This window comes from Symphalangus syndactylus, chromosome 8 (genome assembly GCF_028878055.3).
Source record: "Symphalangus syndactylus isolate Jambi chromosome 8, NHGRI_mSymSyn1-v2.1_pri, whole genome shotgun sequence".
NCBI classification, from domain to species: Eukaryota; Metazoa; Chordata; class Mammalia; order Primates; family Hylobatidae; genus Symphalangus; species Symphalangus syndactylus.
In genome coordinates, this window is record NC_072430.2 from 80,654,361 (window position 1) to 80,677,992 (window position 23,632).

General features: G+C 40.4%; 1 pseudogene; it reads right to left on the bottom strand.

Annotated features, from left to right (window-relative positions):
- Positions 1–651: 651 nt before the first annotated feature.
- LOC134737423 (collagen alpha-2(I) chain-like) lies at positions 652–23,097 on the bottom strand (annotated as a pseudogene).
- Between the last annotated feature and the right edge of the window lie 535 nt (positions 23,098–23,632).

The following is a 23,632-nucleotide window of genomic DNA, read 5'->3' on the forward strand; positions in this document are numbered from 1 at the left end:
GCTGTCACATATGAGAAATGCCTAGGACATAGATCTTTACAGAATCTTTGTTCTCCCTTCTTGAAGCATACGCTGTTTATGTAAGTGAGGGATTAGTTATCATTAATAAATCCAGCCAGAATACTCTGGGTTCATTTTCATTTGTGACCATGGTGGGATTTGATGTTGATGTTATAAAACTGGACTCCTCAATATAAGAGCCACTAGCCACATGTGGCTATTGAGCACTGCAATGTGCTGGTACAAACTGAAACACATACATGTAAAATACACACCAGATTTTGACGACTTCATCTAAAAACAAAATTGCAAAATAGCTCATTATTTTTATATTGATTCCACATTGAAATGATAGTATTTTGGAAATACTGGGTGAAATATAATAGATTATTAAAATGAATTTCACCTGGTTTTTTTTGTAATGTGCTTATGGAGCTACTAGAACATTTAAAATTCTATTCATGAATCACATATTTCTACTGGAAAGTGCTATTAGAGCATTCTCTCAAGAGCTTCCTAAATTGAAAGCTTATTCAATCATTCAGTCCCCCAGACCACCAGCAACAGCTTCCTGCCAAATGCACAGTGTATTAGGCCGTTTGTGTTGCTATGAAGAAATACCCGAGGCTGGGTAATTTATAAACAAAAGGGCTTTAATTGGCTCATGTTTCTGCAGGCTGTACAAGCATGGCACCAGCATCTGCTCGGCTTCTGGTGAAGGCCTCAGGAATCTTCCAATCGTGGTAGAAGGAGAAGTGGGAGCAGGCACGTCACATGGTGAGAGCTAGAGCAAGAAAGAGAGACGGGGAGGTCCTAGACTTTTAAACAACCAGATGTCTCATGAACTAACTGGGTGGCAACTCACTTATAATCAAGGGGATGATGCAAAACCATTCATGAGGGATCCGCCTCCATGGTCCAGTCACCCCCACACTGGCAATCAATATCAACATGAGATTTGGAGGGGACAAACATCCAAACTGTATCACACAGGAAGAGAATATCCAAGGAAGAGAATGTTTCCTGGCTTTAACATCTGTCTCAATTATTTTCTAATATTGGAAAAGACACTATAAAGTATTTTTCTTATATTCTCCCTTGACTAATTCCTACATGTGCTTCAAGACAGCTCCACATCACTGCCACTTGGAAGCCATCCCTCACTACTACATCCCTCTGTTCCTGGCTGTCTGGTGGCATGAAGCTGGCTGGGTTAGGTGCTCCTGTTCTGTGCTACTCTAGCCATATTATAATCTTGTCTTATTATAATCTACTTGTCTCTTAAACCCATTTCCTATAAATTCCTATGGTAAGAGTCTCTGTCTTTCATTTTTAAATTTCCCTTATGTAGCACAGTACCTGGAAACATTTCACAAACAATCATTTGTTGAATGATTGCTTAACTGAAGAACAAATAAATAAAAATAATTATTGGCTGGGCATGGTGACTTTTGCCTATAATCCCAGCAATTTGGGAGGCCAAGGTGGAAGGATCATCTAAGACCAGAAGTTCAAGACCAGCCTGTGTAACATAGCGAGAGTCCATCTCTATAAAAAACAAACAAACAAAAGTTTAAAGAATTAGCTGGGTATAGTGATGCATGCCTGTAGTCCAAGTTACTCCAGAGGCTGAGGCAGAAGGATGGCTTGAGCCCAGGAGTCTGAGGCTGCAGTGAGCTATGATCATGCCACTGCACTCCAGCCTGGTTGACAGAGCAAGCCTCTGTCTCTAAAAATAATAATAATACTGCTTTAGTTGACATTGTTATTTCAGAACTATAAATTACAGTAGTTCACTTTTTTTGTTGTTGTTGTTGAGACAGGGTCTCACTCTGTCATCCAGGCTGGAGTGCAGTGGCATGCTCACGGCTCACTGCAGCCTTGACCTCCAGGGCTCAGTTGATCCTCCCACCTCAGCCTCCCAGGTAGCTGGGACTACAGGTGTGTGCCACCACGCCAAGCTAATTTTTTGTATTTTTATTTTTTGTAGAGATAGTGTTTCATCATGTTGCCCAGGTTGGTCTTGAACTCCTAGTCTCAAGTGATCTTCTCACCTTGGCCTCCCAAAGTGTTGGGGTTACAGGCTTCAGCCACTGTGCTTGGCCAGTAAGTTTGCATTTATTTGACACTATACAAAAGTTACGTTAGTTGATTCTCATAAATGTATTTGAAAGAAAATCCTTCATCATTTTATTAACCACAGTTCTTTGTAATTACTCTCCCTCAACTCAGGAGTGCTGTGAAAATGATATTGATGACTAGAAATTGCTATGTGAAAATTATAAAGTAAAAATGTATTTGTATATCACAAATCAACTAAACTGATGGTAGAGAGGTTACTGGCGATACACAGGAAGCATTTGCTGGGAATTGAGAAGGTGCCTATTATAAAATTAATGTGTTTGTGTCATATAATTTACTGACCAAACCCAGACACTTTGAGAGTTAATGGTAGTGCTATAATATTTATTCTGGGACAAAAAGCATAAATAGGACTGTCAGGAACAAATCAGGACATATGGGCACCTCGTTATACTAAATGAGAACTGTTTCTTAGGCAAGTAACCCATAGTATAGAAGTAATGGATGGGCTGTCCTCACAGGTTGATAGGAAGAAAGGGACCCTCATTCTTAATGGAAGTCCCACGAGTTAGAACCAGCAGTTACAAGATTCTATCTTTTCTACTGGCCACTCTGTCTCTGGTGGATGAAACCTTTCAGCAGTCCCCTTCCCGATGGAGCAACTGACGAGCCCTGTGAGTGGAAGCTCTATCACTTTGCCCATCAGCTCACAAACTCAGAAAACTGCTGGGATGGATCTGTTCTGTCGGGTGTGGGGAGAGTCCTTCCTTGATCAATGCTTAATGAGCCAACTCTGTCATCTTCCTTTCTGTGCCCTCCATCAGAGAGGTTGGAAAGGGAGGAGCTATAGAGCTGCAGCTTACTAAAGCCACTTGCCTCTGTCATTGTTCTGTTTGTTCCTCCTTGCCTTGGGAAAAAACTCAAAGCTATATCATCTTGATAAGAGCTTTCTATTAAAACCAGTGCATACATTATTATTATCTCTTGAGAGATGAAGAAATGGAGGCTCAGAAACATTAAGAGATTTGTCCAGAGAGAGTATCATGGTGGAGACTTCCGAGACCCAGGCTGGGGCATTTTCCACTGTAACACAGTGCTACATGGAAACATCTCATGAAGACTGCATTGCCTTAATTTAATTTACAATATAAGCTTGAGTGTTTCCAAAGAAATCAAATGTGATGTTCACGCTTTGTCTCCTACAGCAGTGGTTACCCTGTACCATTCCGTAGGCTTGCTGTCCTTGGGCAAATGTGATGCTGCACACCTAATAATCACAGCCAGTCTAGCGAAGGCCTGTGCTGCCCGAGAGCTCTGTGGATGCCGACCAGCATTATTTAAGTTTTCATTCAAAATCTCCTTTAGGGTGACTTCTGTGCACCTGAACTGCCCATTCAAGAAGATCAACAAATGGCTAAAGACAGATTTTTCAGCCAGAGGAAAGAATTATTACCTTACCATCAGTCTAATGAAAACAGAGGTGAAATACCAACCTGCAGTAGATAAACAGCACACCGAGCCATCCATCACATTCAGCCACACTGAGCAGAACACCCTAACCGATTTCGCCTGTTTTTCCTGCGCCTCTCACAGACAGGCATTCACAATATCAGAGAGCTGGGACCTTTTCCGGCAAGCTTTTGTCAGAATAAATACCTGATCAGGAATCCTTGAAGCCATTCCATCTCCCAATCTAAATTCCCCTTTCTCTCTAGCTATGAACACCAATAGCTTATTAAAGACTTGCTTCTCACTGGCAAGCTCTGCCAAGCTGGCATTCCCTTCCAGGAGTTGGTTTCTATTATTGGATCTACACAGCACCTCCAATGACAACTCTCTTTTTCAGAACCTTCTAGTTGATAATTAGCATATCCATTCATTCAGCAGAAATACCTGCCCATTACTAGGCACTCTGGGTATAGAGATACAAGGCCCCTGTCTTCCGGGAGCTGAAAGTCAAAGGAAAAAGGCATCTTGCCTATCTATAGACCCTTTCTTTGATTTTTCACATATCTCATCACTCATTTTGCCTTAGCAATGGTGAATCAAAGACAGCCATGCACATGTTGTTAACAATGGCCTGTTGAGAAACATGTTTGAAGGGCTCTAATACCTTATAAATTGTGTTAATGCCTGTTGATCTTTGCAATAAGGAATCATAATAGAAACAACAAAACTATGAAATAGATTTGTGGAATGCTTATGATGTGAAAGGTACTAATTATATTTTGTTTAGTACTTATGGAAATCCCACAAGATCGCAGTATCCCCAATATGCAAATGAAGAAATGGAGCCCAGCTTGAGAGTATACATCTAGTGAGTAGCAAAGCCACTATTTGGACCCAGGTACTTTTCAGGGTATTCAGAGATGGTCATACTGTATCTGGTTAATTCACAAGAAACTAATAAGTAAAAGAAAATTTTGACTATCCATAGTGGAGGATATCCCTTTCTGGGGTCCAGAATACCTTGCTCCTATCCATGGAACACCTTCCTCATATCACATTTTTATTCAGAAATCTGCAAAGGGAGAATGAACAGTATCAGAGGATGTTCCATACAGACTACGGTAAGGACAGATGAAATGACACTTCAAGTCATACACACACGCGTACACACACACACACACACATGCACATGGATATGATCTCTGGTGACTGGAGTGATTCCCCCTTTCACTTCCATCACCACCTCTCTAGGACAGTTCTACACAAGTCACAAAACTCTGCCTCTATGATTACTTATTTTGTGTTCCAGTGCAGATCATCCAAGGTGAGCTTTTTTCCTTAGCCTGGGTAGGCCATATTCCCAGAGTAAGTATGCTTTCTAAATTAGCTCCTTAGTACACTAATGAGTATGACATTTTTAAAAAAGCAAGAGGTCATGTGATAGAGTTCTATGGTTTAAAACATGTTTAAGAAATGCAAATGTAAACAAAGTGAAATCGGCACTGTGACTATGGAAGATTGTCCCAAACAGATTTGGGAAGCACTGTAGGACTCATGTTCCTTAGGACACTGGGCTGTACTCCTGCCTCTTCTGAAATCACATTTTGCAAAAGGTAAAGAAACATTCTGTCTCCTTCAATTATGCATGTATTTAAGTAACTTAATGCTTAGAGAACAACTACTTGCCCTAACTTCCAAGCTTCGGAGAGATACCTCCATGTCACCCCCAAGAACCATCTATCACTTATTTATTTCTATTGCCTCTAACACTTACACTTAGTAGAGAAATAAACTTTTAAGTAATCGTCGTTTTACTGGAATCACCGTGTCCAATCATATTAGCATCTCACCCAATGTGGCTGCTTCATAAAATGTCAATAACGAGTTGAGATTTCGGACTTTTCTTCTGTGGCTGTGAAACTGGGATGTAATCCAGCTGTCGGGTCAAAGACAAACTTCACCTGTACTGTTTCAGATCCATCATGAGTACGATGTGCAAAGATAAGGTTACACCCAGTCAGGTGCTGATACATAAGAAATCAAATCCACCCAAGGGCCACGTTAATTAAAGCAGAGCTCTGCCAAGCAGGGCTTATCAATTGAAGGGGCTGAAGACTCCCTAAATGTGGGCAGCTCAAGATCAAACCCAGTGAACCCTTGCCCTTGGCTGTGAGGCACTCTGAGGACTCGTTTGAAGTACAACCTGAACTTTGCTGGCACTGACCCAAATGCCTACACAGGGCTTTGATCATGTAGCTCTACATGCCACAGGATTTCAGTCCAAACTGAGGCTCACTAACAATGACAGAAGGTGGAGGTTAGAGGAAAGCAAGAAAGACCCAAAACTTCAAGCACATGCCAAGGAGATAACACTGTGTTGAGAGGCAGTCAGTGCCTCATGAACAATGCTTTGAGCTGCAGTTAATAACAGAGGCATCAACACCTCCCTCACAGATACTATCTTTTCACTTTGCCCTCTTGTGTTTTGTATGTTAACATTTATTTCTCTAGTGCCTTTATGCTCTCTATGCCATGTGATGTGCTATGACAATCAGAATTTTGATGTGGCCTAGATTCTGGACAAACGTAATGAAGATTTGTTTTTCTTTGTTATGATGGAATTCAAACTAAGCCCTACACTGGAAAGGTGTTCTCATGATAAGTTTACTGGTTTTGGAAATAGATGTGGTATTTGTCTAGCCCTTATTTCTTGTGTGTCTTTTTCCTTAGGAGGCTCCATTCATGGGTTCTGTGAAGGGCTGGGAGCCAAGTGTTGAGAGAAGGAAAGCTGGTGTGCATGATCTGTGCTGATGAAGTGAGGGTGGCTGGGGGAGCCCGGCAGCCGTGCTGAGTGACATTCCACACAGTTAGCCTCAGCAGACATCCTGTACAGAGGGCTTTGTGGTACCCACACAAGTTATGAATTCTGGAGTCTGTAGCTATGAAGAGGTATTTCAAGAAAGAAATTCCATCTGCATGCATCCTCTTTCTGGTGCGTCTAATACTTTCCCTGTGGATGGAGGAATTTTGTATGGTGCTAAGTATAACCTGATGAAATAGTTACTTTAGGCCGGCGTGGTGGCTCATGCCTGTAATCCCAGCACTTCCGGAGGCCAAGGTGGACGGATCACTTGAGGTCAGGAGTTCGAGACCAGCCTGGCCAACACGGTGAAATCCTGTTTCTACTAAGAATACAAAAATTAGCTATGCGTGGTGGTGCATGCCTGTATTTCTACTAAGAATACAAAAATTAGCTATGCGTGGTGGTGCATGCCTGTAATCCCAGCTACTCAGGAGGCTGAGACAGGAGAATCACTTGAACCTGGGAGGCAGAAGTTGTAGTGAGCTGAGATGGTGCCACGGCACTCCAGCCTGGGCCACAGAGTGAGACTCTCTCAAAAAAGTAAAAGAAATAGTTACTTTACTTGCTAGTTATACTAGTAGTGGAGAAGAATAGGGCCTCTGAATGATTAGATGAAAACAACAATAAGAAAACCACAATTTTCTATGTCATCATAACTGGATAATCATTTAGGGTGAAGGTGGATTCTAAAACTTCTTTGATAGCTGAAGTTACCTCCTTTCTTGTTCTTTCACTTCTGTGCATGAATCTCTTGCTTACTATGGTAATGTGCATAAGCATTTTCCGTAAGATGTGCATAAGATCTGCCTTTTGCATAAGATGTGCATATGTTAAACAGGGAATCCTTTCCCCATTGCTTGTTTTTGTCAGGTTTGTCAAAGATCAAATGGTTGCAGATGTGTGGTGTTATTTCTGAGGCCTCTGTTCTGTTCCGTAGGTCTATGTATCTGTTTTGGTACCAGTTCCATGCTGTTTTGGCTACTGTAGCCTTGTAGTATAGTCTGAAGTCAGGTAATGTGATGCCTCCAGCTTTGTTCTTTTTGCTTAGGATTGTCTTGGCTATATGGGCTCTTTTTTGGTTCCATATGAAATTTAAAGTAGTTTTTTTCTAATTCTGTGAAGAAAGTCAATGGTAGCTTAATGGGGATAGCACTGAATCTATAAATTACTTTGGGCAGTATGGCCATTTTCATGATATTTATTCTTCCTATCCATGAGCATGGAATGTTTTGCCATTTCTTTGTGTCTTCTCTTATTTCCTTGAGCAGTAGTTTGTGGTTCTCCTTGAAGAGGTCCTTCACATCCCTTGTAAGTTGTATTCCTAGGTATTTTATTCTCTTTGTAGCAATTGTGAATGAGAGTTCACTCATGATTTAGCTCTCTGTTTGTCTATTATTGGTGTACAGGAATGCTTGTGATTTTTGCACACTGATTTTGTATCTTGAGACTTTGCTGAAATTGCTTATCAGCTTAAGGACATTTTGGGCTGAGACAATGGGGTTTTCTAAATATACAATCATGTCATCTGCAAACAGAGACAATTTGACTTCCTCTCTTCCTATTTGAATACTCTTTATTTCTTTCTCTTGCCTGACTGCCCTGGCCAGAACTTCCAATACTATGTTGAATAGGAGTGGTGAGAAAGGGCATGCTTGTCTTGTGCCAGTTTTCAAAGGGAATGCTTCCAGCTTTTGCCCATTCAGTATGATACTGGCTATGGGTCTGTCATAAATAGCTTTTATTATTTTGAGAAACATTCCATCAATACCTAGTTTATTGAGAGTTTTTAGCCTGAAGGGGTGTTGAATTTTATGGAAGGTCTTTACTGCATCTATTGAGATAATCATGTGGTTTTTGTCAATGGTTCTGTTTATGTGATGGATTACGTTAACTGATTTGCCTATGTTGAACCAGCCTTGCATCCCAGGGATGAAGTTGACTTGATTATGGTGGATAAGCTTTTTGATGTGCTGCTGGATTTGGTTTGCCAGTATTTTATTGAGGATTTTTGCATCAATGTTCATCAGGGATATTGGTCTAAAATTCTCTCTTTTTGTGTGTCTCTGCCAGGCTTTGGTATCAGGATGATGCTGGCCTCATAAAATGAGTTAGGGAGGAGTCCCACCTTTTCTATTGTTTGGAATAGTTTCAGAAGGAATAGTACCAGCTCCTCTTTGTACCTCTGGTAGAATTCAGCTGTGAATCCATCTGGTCCTAGGCTTTTTTGGTTGGTAGGCGATTAATTACTGCCTCAATTTCAGAACTTGTTATTGGTTTATTCAGGGATTCAGGTTCTTCCTGGTTTAGCCTTGGGAGTGTGTATATGCCCAAGAATTTATCCACTTCTTCTAGATTTTCTAGTTTATTTGCGTAGAAGTGTTTACAGTATTCGCTGATGGTAGTTTTTATTTCTGTGGGATCAGTGGTGATATCCCCTTTATCACTTTTTATTGTGTGAAAACTGGCTAGCCATATGCAGAAAACTGAAACTGGACCTCTTCCTTACACCTTACACAGAAATTAACTCAAGATGGATTAAAGACTTAAACGTAAGACCTAAAACCATAAAAACTCTAGAAGAAAACCTAGGCAATACCATTCAGGACACAGGCATGGGCAAAGACTTCATGACTAAAATACCAAAAGCAATGGGAACAAAAGTCAAAATTAACAAATGGGATCTAATTAAACTAAAGAGCTTCTGCACAGCAAAAGAAACTATCATCAGAATGAACAGGCAACCTACAGAATGGGAGAAAATTTTTGCAATCTATCCATCTGACAAAGGGCTAATATCCAGAATCTACAAAGAACTTAAACAAATTTACAAGAAAAAAAAATCCCATCAAAAAGTGAGCAAAGGATATGAACAGACACTGCTCAAAAGAAGACATTTATGTGGCCAACAAACATATGAAAAAAAGCTCATCATCACTGGTCATTAGAGAAATGCAAATCAAAACCACAATGAGATACCATCTCATGCCAGTTAGAATGGCGATCATTAAAAAGTCAGGATACAACAGATGCTGGAGAGGATGTGAAGAAACAGGAACACTTTTATACTGTTGGTGGGAGTATAAATTAGTTCAACCATTGTGGAAGACAGTGTGGCAATTCCTCAAGGATCTAGATCCAGAAATACCATTTGACCCAGCAATCCCATTACTGGGTATATACCCAAAGGATTATACGTCACTCTACTATGAAGACACACGCATGTGTAGTTTATTACAGCACTGTTCACAACAGCAAAGACTTGGCACCAACCCAAATACCCATCAATGATAGATTGGATAAAGAAAATGTGGCACATATACACCATGGAATACTATGCAGCCATAAAAAAGAATGAGTTCATGTCCTCTGCAGGGACATGGATGAAGCTGGAAACCATCATTGTCAGCAAACTAACACAAGAACAGAAAACCAAACACCACATGTTCTCACTCGTAAGTGGGAGTTGAACAATGAGAACACATGGACACATGGAGAGGAACATCACAATCACACACTGGGGCCTGTCGGGGGGATGGATCTAGGGGAGGGATAGCATTAGGAGAGATACCTAATGTAGATGATGGGTTGATAGGTGCAGCAAACCATCATGGCACGTGTACAGCTATGTAACAATCCTGCACGTTCTGCACATGTATCCTAGAACTTAAAGTATAATAATAATAAAAGATGTGCATATGATCTGCATCTTGCATAGGATCCCTGGGTAGGACTTGACTGTGTTGGGATCCTTTTACTTAATGAACTTTTGATAGCTGAGCTTTGTTCCACGTTGAGTTACTATTATTGTTTTAAATCATTAAAACTGTCATTTAAAATAGTCTTTAAAGCAGAAGAGGACACAACCTACTCTATCCATTTATTTGGATCTTCCAGTCTGAAGTGCACATATTACATAGCAGCAAACAACAGTCTTTCTCCAACCACTTGGTTAAGTGATGATCACTGTCCTTTCCCCCTGATTCTTTTTTTCTTTTTTTAAGGTGTGCACTTTTATTCAACTGGTCTTAAGTCAGTGCACAGGTAAGCCCTGGCTGCCTCCACACCTCCACCCACTCCCAGGGAGACCAAAAGCATTCATACATCGCAAATTGGGAGACAAAAAAGGGGGGCCACGATGGCTGATCATTCAAAATAAAACAAAAAAGTATTGAATTGAAGATTAAAAAAATTGCATTACCTTCTTTACATTGAAAGCATTGCTATCACCTCCCCTGTGTGGGACTCGGGAGAGGACTGGGCCATTCTCCTTAGAGAGAAGTGGGGTGGTTTTGGGGATGGCAAGGGTCTTCCTGTAACAATGCATCTCACGATATTTGGAATGACTATTAAAAAAAGATTAATCAAAGTCCTCAGACACATTGTAGAACTTTAGGGGATGCTCACTCCAACTGACTGCTGTCACCTTCATTGGTCTAGTTTTTTAAAATCCTGAGTCAATCCAAAAACAAAACAAAACAAAACAAAAGCCTTGCCAATCTTGTTTTTTGCCCATAGATAGGTTTTGGCAAGAAAGGGTGTAACGCAACTAAGTAACAGTCTGCCTAGAGGCATTTGCAGCGGACAGTGGAGGGGCCGGACTCGTATTCCCGCTTGCTGATCCACATCTGCTGGAAGGTGGACAGTGAGGCCAGGATGGAGCCTGCCCCGGATTCTGACTTCAATTCCTACCTCCCCTCTCCTTGCTCTTTCTGCTTCAGCCCAAGTGACCTGCTTAACGTGCCAGGGCACACAGCAGGACAGGGACTTTGCACTTGCTGTCTCTTCAGTCTGATGGCTCCTCTCCAGCTATCTGCATGACTCGTCCTCGCTTCCTCCAAGTTTTTGTTCAAATGTCATCCTCTTAGTGAGGCCTCCCCCGGCCGCTCTGTCTAAAGTTCTCCTTGCACCGGGCACTTTCTGTTCTCCTTCCTTGCTTTATATTTCCCCTACATATTTATTGCTATACTATAAATATATACATACTATATTTTTTAGTTCTGGCTCATTTTAGTGTTGATCTCCCCAAGCAGAATGTGAGGACAGAATTTGTGTTTGTTTTGCTCTCTGTTGCATTAGGGCACATGACGAGTATTTACTATAAATTTTTGAATGAATGAATGAATAGGGTCCAGGTTCTCTGCTGGTCACAACTGATCAAGTCAAATATGGTTTCTCATTGCAAGGAGTTTATGTCTCATGAGGATGGCAGATATTTAAGTAATTAAAATAAAATGTGTCCACACATAAACCTGCATACAGATGTTTATGGCAGCTTTATCCACAATTTCCCAAATTCGGAAGCAACTATGATGTCCTTCAGTATGTGAATGGATAAATAAGCTTGAGTACATCCAGACAATGAAATACTTATTCAGTACTAAAAATAAATAGCTATCAAGCCATGAAAAGAAAGTTAAATGCAATTTACTAAGTGAAAGAAGCCAATCTACAAAGGCTATATACTATAATAATTCCAACTATATGACATTCTGGAAAAGGCAAAACCATGAAGATAGCAAAAAGACCAGTGGTTTCCAGTGCTTAGGGACAGTGAGTGATGAATAGATGGAACATAGAGGATTTTTTTTTTTTAAGCAGTGGAACTACTGTGTGTGATACAATAATGGTAGATATATGTCATTATACATTTGTCCAAACCCATAGACTATGAATGAATCCTGATGTAAACTATGGACTTTGAGTGATAATGATATGTTCGTGTAGGTTCATGAATTGTTTTAAATGTACCACTCTGGTAGGGGATGTTGATGGTGGGGGGTGTTGATAACATGGGGAGTGGCACGGGCATATGTGAGATCTCCGTACCTTCCCCTTAACTTTGCTGTGAATGTAAAATTACCTAAAAAATAGTCTATTAAAAATGTGCAAATAATTTGTGAGAAAATCTAAGTGTTTCCAAGATCATGCGTTTGAACTTGAAAATGGCAGTGTCTAAACAAAAAAAAAAAAAAAAAGGGCTCACTGCAGGGGTGAGAAGGAATAGCAGTGGAACCTAGTCCAGTCTTCCTGTGTAAGTGATGTTTAAACCAACACCTGAGCTTTATGTGAGGGGCCAGAGGCAAGATAGAATATGGCGGTTGCCAGTTCCAGGTGGCTGGAGCTGGGACGCAAGAAGTGAGAAGGGTCCAGATGTTAAACGAAGCTCAAGGTGGCAGGGCGTGGGGGGTGGGTGCAAAGATCTAGCATGAAATCTTCAGGAGACTGAGCAACAGGGAGCCATAGAGGGGTCTGAAGCAGGAAAATGACATGACCAGAATAGTATTTTAGCCAGATTTGAGAGAATCAAGAAGAAAAGTTAAAATGAAATAGATCTCAATGTGTGCAGACTGTCAAATCTGTCCCTGGGAGAACTGATTCACTCTGGACAGACAAAAATAGTAAGCACATAGAGTACAAGTGAAATTTTCTTGGGGTCCTTATAGCTCTGGGAACACTGAGTCCCTCCCTGCCTCAGCATTTCACCCACCATGTCCCCTTACTGAAAACGTTCTTTTCATCCATCCACAGCCACTCATCCTTCACAAATACAGTTGCAGTCTACTTCCTCTGGAGAACTCTTTCTGTCCTCATTGGTATTTCTTTCCTTTGATCTCCTAAAGCACTAAGGTGCACACCATACAACTTAGCTCTTAGTGGTCTACCTTACTGAATAATCTGATATCTTCGTACCCCAAGTAGAATGTTCTTTCCTGACTAACAAAGACTCCACACCCCACCCACCTCTTCCCTACCTACTAGGTTCTTCCAAAATGTACCAAATAATTTACGTCCAGAGTATTGAATACAACCTGGCAGTTTGCAATCTTAGAATGACTCTTCAAAGACTCACACTTTATAAATGAGAACATCTGGACATAAGTAGGTCAGCAGGGAAAGCCAGGAGAACTAGGCTTTGGAGTTATTATCTAGCTATAATTTAGTTGAGTGACCCCATGCCAAAAAAATCAGAAGACCCTCTAAGACAGTTGAGCATTTGTGAAGAAGAAAGGCAGAATATCCAAAATGTAAGGACAAATCTTAAATATAGTAAAAAATTAGGCAACTGCCACATGAAAACACCTAATAGAATCTGAAAAACAAACTTCAGTGAAATTTGGCCAACTGTGTAAATGACCACAAACCTCAGTATGGTCAGTATTGATATCCAAAATAATGGAGTAAAATATATAAAAACAGCTCTATTTCTGGAGTAAGATGTCAGAGCATTCCCTCCCTCCCTCCCTCCCTCCCTCCCTCCTTTCCTCCCTTCCTCTTTTCCTCCCTCCCTTCCCTTCCCTTTCCTTCCTTCCTTCCTTTCTTCCTTCTTTCCTTCCTTTCCTCCTTGTCTCCTCCTCCCTGTCTCCCTCCCTACCTGATGTTGAAAATATTATCAATAGACATATTAACAATTACTGCATCCATGTATTCGTCCAGTGTCTTTTTATTGGCTGTCAAGGACCATTAAATGGATCAACATAAAACACTGTGCTACCTCTTGACTCCATTTTCAAAATCTCAGTATATTTCAGTAAACTATCTCTTTAGTGAGAGTGATGATGTTTGCCTATAAGGCCTTGTTGAGAGTGACAACAATGAATGGGTTACACATTGCTGATCTAGATCAAGAAGTTTGTCAGATGTTACAATATGCTTATGCATTAAAGTTACATTATGTGGCAATTACCCTAAGTTTATTTTGTGTCAGTTACAGCATGATGGGGATGCCAATCACAGACCTCTCCTTACAGGTAGGTTAGCATTTCTATTCTAGGTCCCCATATTCAAAAGCATTCATAACTTGGTCATAAAAACTAATCATGGAATGAATCTTGGCATATAAAAGTCATTTCTCAGAAGATTAAAAAAATACAAATTAGGAAAAAGCCCCAAGTGCATTGCCATTCTGATGTTACCCACAGGCCCCAAAATGAATTAGCAAGTCAGCAAGTCCTTTTCCCTTATTTTTTTCTTTCTCCAAGGAAATTTTGTACTTCAGGGCCTTTGGGTCAGTTTTTAAGCTGACCTGTCTGGAAAAGGTTATCACTTGGAGGGAAAGAAGTTCTTTTCCAGCCTGGGCAATATAGTTGAGACCCGGTCTCTATAAAAAAATTTAAAAAGACAAATCAGCCAGGCATGGTGGCTCACACTTGCAGTTTCAGCTACTCGGAAGGCTGAGGTGGGAGGATTACTTGAGCTCAGGAGTTCAAGGCTGCAGTGAGCCATGATAGTGCCACCACACTCCAGCCTGGGTGATGGCAGAATGAGACCCTGTCTTAAAAGAAAAAAAAAAAAGAATTAGAATTAAGTTCTTTTGTGCTACACAAAGATATTTTCCTTCAGGTGGTGATGGCAGGAGGGAAGGTTGGCTAACACTGAAGTTTCAAGTTTGAGTTCAGGGCTGTATCTCCGAATATAAACAAGATGCTATTGAAACTGTTCATTTAGATGCTCTCTCTCTTTTCTTTAAACAATCTCTAAAATTTTATATAATGAGAAACTGAGAACAAAGATTCAATCTTGTTTTTCCCTTGCAACTGTAGTAGCAGATATTTACTGATGGTAAACTGTTCCAGATATTTTGTAAACGTTATGCCATTTAATACTAATTTTAATATTGCAAAAAGGCACCACTTACTGCCTTTGTTCTATAAATGAGGAAACTTAGGCTCAGACCAGTTAAGAAACCTGCCAGGGGACATACACTGAAGCTGAAACCGAGGAGACCCAGGCCCATAATGAGTTAAATGTGTGTGTTCTATTAGTCATATATACTTATTAGCATGACACACAAAGGTAGGTCATGCTAAAAAGTGCCAATACCTATGTGGCAGAAAATACTCACAGTTAAATGTAAACTCTAAAGGTCTTAATGTTGTTAATATACGAGGGTCTGAATGGCAACTGCTAGGGCTTTGTGGGGCTGGGCCTAAGTAAATGCTGATACAGGCAGCCCCTTCACTTAGCCCATCCATTTTTGCCCACATTGTCTTTGGCAATTTCTGTAGTCATCTCCAATTCATTAAAAAAGTTTACTACAAGAGTTAATTGATCTTGATTGCTGGTGGGTAGCATTAACTCAAATACAGAAATACTCTTGCTCTCCAAGACAACTCCTATTTTACGGCCTGGCCACCACTAGTCTAAGCTTGGTGGGTTACCCTCAAATGATGACCCGCATTCATGTAAGGTGAACTTGTCCTCAAACAGCTGCTGGCTATTAAAGTTTAATTTTGATCAGATCTTCTTCCAACACTTAGTAGTACAATTCCAACTCACTAGGTTTTCTAGGTTTTTCAAAAATCACCTTTCATTTTCATGGTTAGTAATTTTAACTGGAGAAAGAAAAAAATCTCAAATGCACAAAATCTTTTACCATGTTTCATCTTTTTAATAATGTATTTATTTTTACTCTAAGTCCAACAGGCAAAGACCAAGTCAATTTCAGTATTTGGCACAAAGCCTGCTGCAATATTGATGATATAATATCAATCATGATTATAAGTTACTCTGTTATTACGTGAATATTATTTTATAAGCTTTAATAAGATGCTTGAACATTTAAGATGAATGGTTTAAAGTCAATTCATATTCATGCCAAATATGTAGGACATATTTTTCATAATTGTTCTTGTCCCTTGGGTCAGTAATATACTTTATAATCATCATAAAATTTCATTCTTAATTCCTTTTATCAGAAGGAAAATATGGATGGTTATTGCCCAATTAAAATACTCCTGATGCTTTTAAGGTAGATATTATTGGGGTTTTGGAGTTTCACTGAAGACGAGCAGCTGCATGGCTTCAAAGTGTTTTTAAGTGCTCTGAGTTTCCAGAGATATCCAGCAGTTCCCTGTCCCGTGTCCTGTTCTCCTATCATCTGTGATGTAATCAAGGAAAGACTGGAACACTATTCCCACATGAAAGGTGCAGGAGCATGTGACTAGAGATAGAATTTTCACTTGGTACCCAGAGAATCCATTCTGATACTTATGTACACTGGCTTACAGTTGCCAAGAGCAGGACCTAGGAAGAAGGTCACCAGATAAATGCATGAATCTGAGTCTGCCTCCTTGGCTAGACGTAGTACCACTTGCTTTGTGAGAGACACAAGAGGTGTGCCCTTGGAATGGATGCTTTTTGAAGGTGTTTGCTAAAGGCATTTTCTCTAGACAATTCACATGATACTGGCTAGAAAGCAAACTGGTAGGTGCCCATACACAACCCAGTAGAGCAGATTCTGTTACAAAAGCTACAGTTTCTTTCAGAGAAATTAAATGCATCAAAGTGATTAATATCCATAAAAGAAAACATATAGTCAGAAAAACTGCATTTCAGTTCATTTTGAAAAAATTACAAACAGAATTCAGTCTGACCCTTCTTCCTTTGATGCACTTGATTTCTACTTTCTTCTCGATTTCATCAAGATCTTACGCCATAACTGTATGATACCTATTTTTATTTTCTTCCCCTCACTTATCAGAATATTGTAATTTTATATACACGTGTTCAGTTCTCTGAAAAGAAAGTCCCCAAAGTTCATAATCTTCTAAATGTTTACTTAATATTAAGACGAAAGCACTCTTAAGGAGGGATACTATGAAGATGCCTTAAGATTGTTTGAAAGTCCAGGCTTTCAAACAATTGGTGCTCCTCTCCAAAAAGAGGAGAGTCTTTGCAGTGGGAGCATAAGGATTAATTGGTGGATGTGGTAAAGGCAGACAAGTTTATTGAAATATATGCAAATAGGTTTCATTTGGAGGTGTATTAGTTTACAAAGAGCTTTGGCATGCACGTTGTATCATTTGGTAAAAATTAGCATACCCACCATTCTTAGAAGCAATTCAGTTGTCTTCTAATACACTGCTCATTTGTGAATATTTTCTTTTTGAACAGGCAAATTTTCACTTGAAATATTGAACTGTAGGATTTGCATCATAAGGGGTGATGAAGTCATATGCATTCTTAAGTAAAAATAACAGCACATTCTTAAAAGGACATTTGTTTGTTTATTACTTAAATGGGTTTCAGCCACTAGCGTACATTTGGCACCAGTTGCTGTGTTTTGCTCTAGCCTGAGACTCTAATGCCTGAGCACTAGTTACTCCGGTTCTAAAAAGGGATGAATTTTGATATATGGCTCTACATTATGAAAGCTTACCTCTTTATGGCTTCAACCAGGTGAGTGTATAGCTCTGGGCTTTTCTTTTAGGCTCTTTGACCTAGAGAAATGAAGCTTGGAACAGGGGATCTGCAGGCACTAACTTGTAGAGGAGAGTCCCAGAGCTGCAGGTATCATGCATTCAGTGAGCTGGGAAATTCTAGCCAGGGAACATGGAGTCACTAAGTCTTTCAAAGTAGGAAAGGAGCCCCAACTGTTAAGGCAGCTAGCCAAGCAGGTGACAAACTGTTGTACTTCAAAGACAGGAAATCCCTTCAAACGTTAAATTGTAAGGACACAAAACGACCTACATTCAGGAAAACGGGGAGTCAGTAATTCCACATCAGGCTTGTTCCAGTTTATTGAAGCGTGTCTGGTGGATATTAACTGGTCCTAAGGATCCTACTCTAAGTGGATGGCAGCCTTTTCCACCGGAAACCCACATTTTCAACATCTTATTTTTAAAAAGTCATTCGAGTTCACATCAGATTGAAGTTATTATGTAAGGACTCTCTCTGGGACAGTTTTCAACCTTAAAATTAGTCTAGTTTAAAATTACAATTACTCAGAATGTTTAAGAAATCTATGAACATGTTTAAAAAATCTTCTGAACATCAAAACTAAGAGAAGGCATCAGTCTACAGTGCAGCCTTAGAAAACAACTGATAGATTGCTTAAAATTGGAAAGACAGCCTAGAAGTGCCCCAATATCAAGGCATAGGTCTTCCCAGTAGTTTTTCCCAGCTCAGAAGTCAAAGTCTAGATGGATTTCCTGCCAATCCCCAAAACTACCTAGAGCTGTGGATGTGGCAGTTTGAAGCATGTGTCAATGCTAAATACTTGTCCAACTGGCTTGAAATAAAGGGAGAGCTGGGGGTGGGGATGGCTGAAGGGGGCAGAGAAATGGCATATGCTATTTTCTCAAGGCAGGGCCTCTGTCCCCCAGCACTCAAAGAATTACTGAACAAATGTGTAAGTGGGAAAGAAATGGATGGGTGAAAGCTAACTTCATCTCAGCACAAAAAAAGTTGTCCTTCCATGCTTACATTTTCAAAATGCAAAAATCCAAAAAGCATTGATATTGGAAAATTCTTGGGAAACTGAAAAGCTTAACCATATTCCATAATTTTATTAATTTAAGACCTTCCAAGCAGGGAGGTCAAACTTAACTCTGCTTCCAGCTTACAAAGCAAGTCAATTTATTTTGTATGTATAGCTGTAAACTGTTTGCAAGTTTCCTCAGTCAGGTACTTGGGATGAATTATGAATGGAATTAGCCAGCCTGACTTGGAATTTCCTCACTTTTACTGGTCTTTAAACAAGATTTTTATACATTCATATGTAATCGATGGAACCAACACATAAAATGGCCCTTCACATAAAACACTCTCTTTTAAAGTGATTTTGCAGTTAAGGAAACCTAAATATGAACTTCTGATGTGGAAAAGGTAGTTTTTATATGCTATTTAGAAACTGATCTGAAAAACTGATGAGCTGACCACAAGATTTCTGTCAGAAACTTGAAATTAGGGTTATATTTTAAAATACAATTGTAAATGCTTGCTTTCTTTTATAAAACCAATCTGCTTCTCATATTCCTAGCCTTAGTCACATTGAAAATACATAAATTTGGTATTTGGTTATTGAGTTTTGAAGTTGCAAGGCAGGATAATTTAGATATTCATAAATACAGAGCATAAGAAAATCCTTCCTGAGTGCAAAACTACCTTTAAAATAATCATCCAAAGGAGTGAATGCCACACCTCTTGATTTAATTTTGGCTATTAGCTATTCATACCTTAATATACATTCTTCCATATAAAACTTGCACTGTCTTAAAACTTGCCTACAAACTGGCATGTCCAAATTGTGTGCATAAAAAATAAGATGAAGATCGATGCCAAGTTTTCAAGAAAGAAATGAATTTGGATTGTTTATTACACCAACAAGACACATGTTCAAATTTATCCCCTGTATATAAAAAGATTAGTATAAAATATTTCTCAATTGTTTATGCAGAAAGTAGTAGGGAACAAATTCCAATAATTTTTATCACATAGCTGATATAGCTAAGTATTTGGAACCTTTAAAAGAAAAGTGCTAATTAAAATACATATACATTTTTCAAAGTTTAAAAAGCAGTTGGAAAAATACTTCTACCACTTAGAACACAATTACCTGCACAGCTTAATAGTCTTATGGATTTCAGTAGTAAAATGTGTTTAGAAACATCTTGTCTTTTCCATTCCCTCAAACACACAGTGGGCTGAGAATATAACTCTTCATAATATATTAAAAAGTATCCACCATCTTGAGAGAACTATATATTATGGTAATAATTTTTATATCTGATTATGCCATTTTTAGACTATGGAACATAGTTTCTGAATTCTTTTGGGGGAGAGAAATGGTGTGGAAAAACTACTTTTAAAACGTGTTTCTATCTTCATTTAAAATGCATAAATTCTCGAGTTTCTTAACAAAAACCTTTGATCTCACTATTTTATACAGACTGCATTTATAGGCTTGGAAATCCTGTTCTCTCTATTAAACTCCTTAGACAGGATTATATTAATCTTACTTAAAAGAAAAAACTACTTACAGCAAACATGGCGCTCAAAAGAATTAAAAATAATAGTTGCAATGTTTTAATATTTATGAAAATGTTTTTTGAAAGAGATGAACTTAGAAACGTGAACACACAAAAAAATACAAGTATAAAGTTTCCTTTCGAAACTTTTCCTTTCGAAGAAATACTTATCCTACATTTCTACATGCAAAACTTGTAGTGTAAACTATTGAGAAAATCCTAAATAGTAAAACATTTGTTTCTGTAAGTCCATAAGCACTTGCTGTATATACTCAGAGGCAGCCCTGGCCCACCGTATCCACAAATGCATCTGCAGGGGGAATGGTTCCAAGCCAGTCACTGAGTGTCATCTGTCCCTTCTCCAGGGGCAGGGACATTGAATCACAATGAAATTTTATTATTTATATACATTATTTTAAATTCTGTTTTTCTTAGCGCTCAAAGCTTTGATAGTAAATGTCAAACCACACTGAAGTTGACTTGTTAGCTTTTGTAGCTAGCCTTAACTGCTGTCGGCTATTTCAAATTGCAAATGACAATAAACAGGTGGTTTTTTAAATCACTAAAGAACATCCCTTTTCATATAGCTAATGTAACAAAAAAGTCTAAAACATGGGCATATAATTCCCACTGTAAATTAATTATAGTTATTTCAGGCTTAAGTATTAATAGTAAGTGAATACTTTTCAAGAGATCCTTGGCTGTTCCAGTTGCCCTTGAACATTATTAACCTTGCCACCTCAAAACTCAATGCCTTTGCACTTAGTCTAGAAAATTAAAAATACAGCTCGTCCTCATCCTAGTAACCTGCGCAAGTCTCTACAAGAGACTGGAGGATCTACGTGGTAACCAACTTTAACTTACCTCTTCTAGGCTTTATTAACGAGTTTATCAAAAAATATTAACTTTCAGGCAAGATGTGGCTAATTCTTAAATGCAGCTTAAAACTTTCGACATCCCCTTGTAAAAATGATGCCACAAAATGTGCCACTGTCCATTTATTTCCCATTTCACTTAACGCATTAATATTGACCCTTGGGACAGCAGCGCTGGCAGCATTTTGGAGCTGCAAAGCAAGACGTGGCGCGTTGATGAGCTAAAAAGGACCCGTCTTTCACTGGGCCCCTTACCAACATCTCTCCCCCTAGAAGACAAATACTTTTCAGATCTCACACCCCTCTTTACAAACCTGAGCGGGGCTTTCGGGGTAGGGGGAGGCAAGACTGTGGTGGGAGCTGCTTGTCTTCAGCAAAGCGAGGGCCGGCTGCAAAGGCGCAGGCTGGCAGTTCGGGTCACTTCCTGCCGATTCCCGATTCCCCTCGGAGCGGCTTGGAGAGGAAGTCGGACGTCTTTTCCAGGCGGAGCCTCCACGATGGGCGCGGGAGCCTCGTGCGTGGGCCGGGGGCCTTGTGCGTGGGCGGGGATCGGGGCCTGGGAAAAGCGGGAACCCGGTGCCCGCCCGCGCCCTCGCGCGTCGGCCAGGAACCTCGGCCCCAGGCGGGCGGCCCAAGCGCGGCCGGGAGGGCGGTGAAGAGGGGTCTCTGGGGCCGCGGATGCGCTGAACTCCGGGGAGGGGATGGGCAGTAGAGAGAGCACACTCCTGGAGCCGCGGCGTCCAAACCCGGATGCACTTGAACCCGCAACGAGGCCCGTGGCCCGCGGCCTTCGGAGAGCACCCGCGTCCCGCGCAGAGCCAGACGCCGGCCTTGCCCGCTCCTCGGCATCCTTCGGCGGGGCGGTCAGTCCCAGGGCGCTCGTTGAGGGCAGCACCCTGTCCCCAGAGTTTAGCACCGCCGCGGGCAGGGCGCTCCGCTCCTGGACCCCGAATCTGAAAGCGGAGACCGAGGGCTGCCTGCGGCAAAGCTCGACTTACACTTCATTTTTTCCGAGTTGGAGAAAATGTCACAGGCGAGAGCAAAAAAAAAAAAAAAAAAAAAAAAAAAAAAAAAAAACCCTAACTGTAAATATGATTTGGAGGTGGGCGAGGGAGCGGCGTGCGCGCGGCGGCGGGTGGCGGGCGGCGCGGGCGCCCTTGCGGGGATTCCCGGTCTCTCAGCGCGCCCTAGTGGACGCCCTGCCCTTCGCCGGCTCCCCGTGCTCGTTACAATCTGCAATATATTATTTCTTCCGAAGTATTGACAATGTGTGAGACTCCAGTAACCCCAGAGCTCTCGTCTGTAATCAGCACATTTATCCACATTTAAGGGGGAAAATCCGAATTAAATCTCCGTGACCCTGATTGGGTTACAGTGTCATTTTCCCTGGATCCTCTTTTAAATCCACTCCACACTGCTTCTCTATTACATGCTAATTTAATTTTACTGTGGAAGATATTTTCAGCATTTGCTGAGGACAGTAAATTTTGTAGTTTATGTTATTTCACTTTTTATGACTTTTTAACACTTAATAAAATTTTATTAGAGCACTTTTGTGTTTACAAGGCCACAAAACTCTTGGCAGGTTGTCAGAAGTCCTTTTTATTATGATCCTACTGATATACTGCGAGTAATGAAATAATCATGTCCAGAAATGTATCAAAGGCCAGAGGGATTATCCCACTTAATAGCTCCACAGATGCGCCCAGAAGAATGTGGACGCGCGACAGGACGGGCTGAAAGGCTGCAGGAGGAAGAAGGCAGCCCCCCCTCCTGGCTTTACCATTTCGGTTGCTTTCCTAAAAGGCTACATGCAGGGTCATGTGACTTTCCGCGGTCTCAATTTAAAAAAAAAAAAAAAAGTTTATTCTATTGCAAAATGTGCTTTTCTTTTTATTCTCCTTGTGTGGGCATTTAAGGCTGTTCTAGTGGCAGTGGGGCTGGCTGTACATATCCATGTCAGTCACCGCGCCTGGCCCCACTTTCTTCTCATTTCTAAGTGTACTTTTGTGGCATTTAAACAGCCGATGGTGACATTGGTGTTGAGCGGTGTTGCTTCCACAGCCCACACTGAAGGCATTGGGAGGGACCCAGGAGGGCACAAGGTGTTTTAAGGCCCTTTCCCACCTGTCAAACACCTTTTGCTGTTGCTTTTTGGTTTTACTTTGTTTTGCGAAACGGGAATAGTAACTTAAGGACTCGGCTTTCTGCCTTGTGCCAGAGAGCCACAGTACACTGCTTTTATTTTTATTTTTTGGTAAGACTTCGCAATGAGAAGGACTGAGAATATAGCTTTCATTTCTTTTAAAAACCATTTCCCTTTCTTTTAAATAGATACGTGATCATTTAACACACGGGTGTTAAGTTCATTCTTGCTGCAAAAGAAGGCCATTGTATCTCCTGACCCTGAAAGCAAGGTGGGTGGCTTTGTTTTATAATTAAATTTTCTGTCTTCAGCTTCATATTTCTCTTTCTCTGTTATTTCCTAAAGAGTGTGTCAAAGTGATAAAAGAGGTGAGGAATGGACTCATAAACAAAGTGTTTTTGAAATTACTGTTGGTGTATCCATAGCACGTGTTCTTCTAAACTTTGGCTTTTTAAGGATTTCAGCAGGG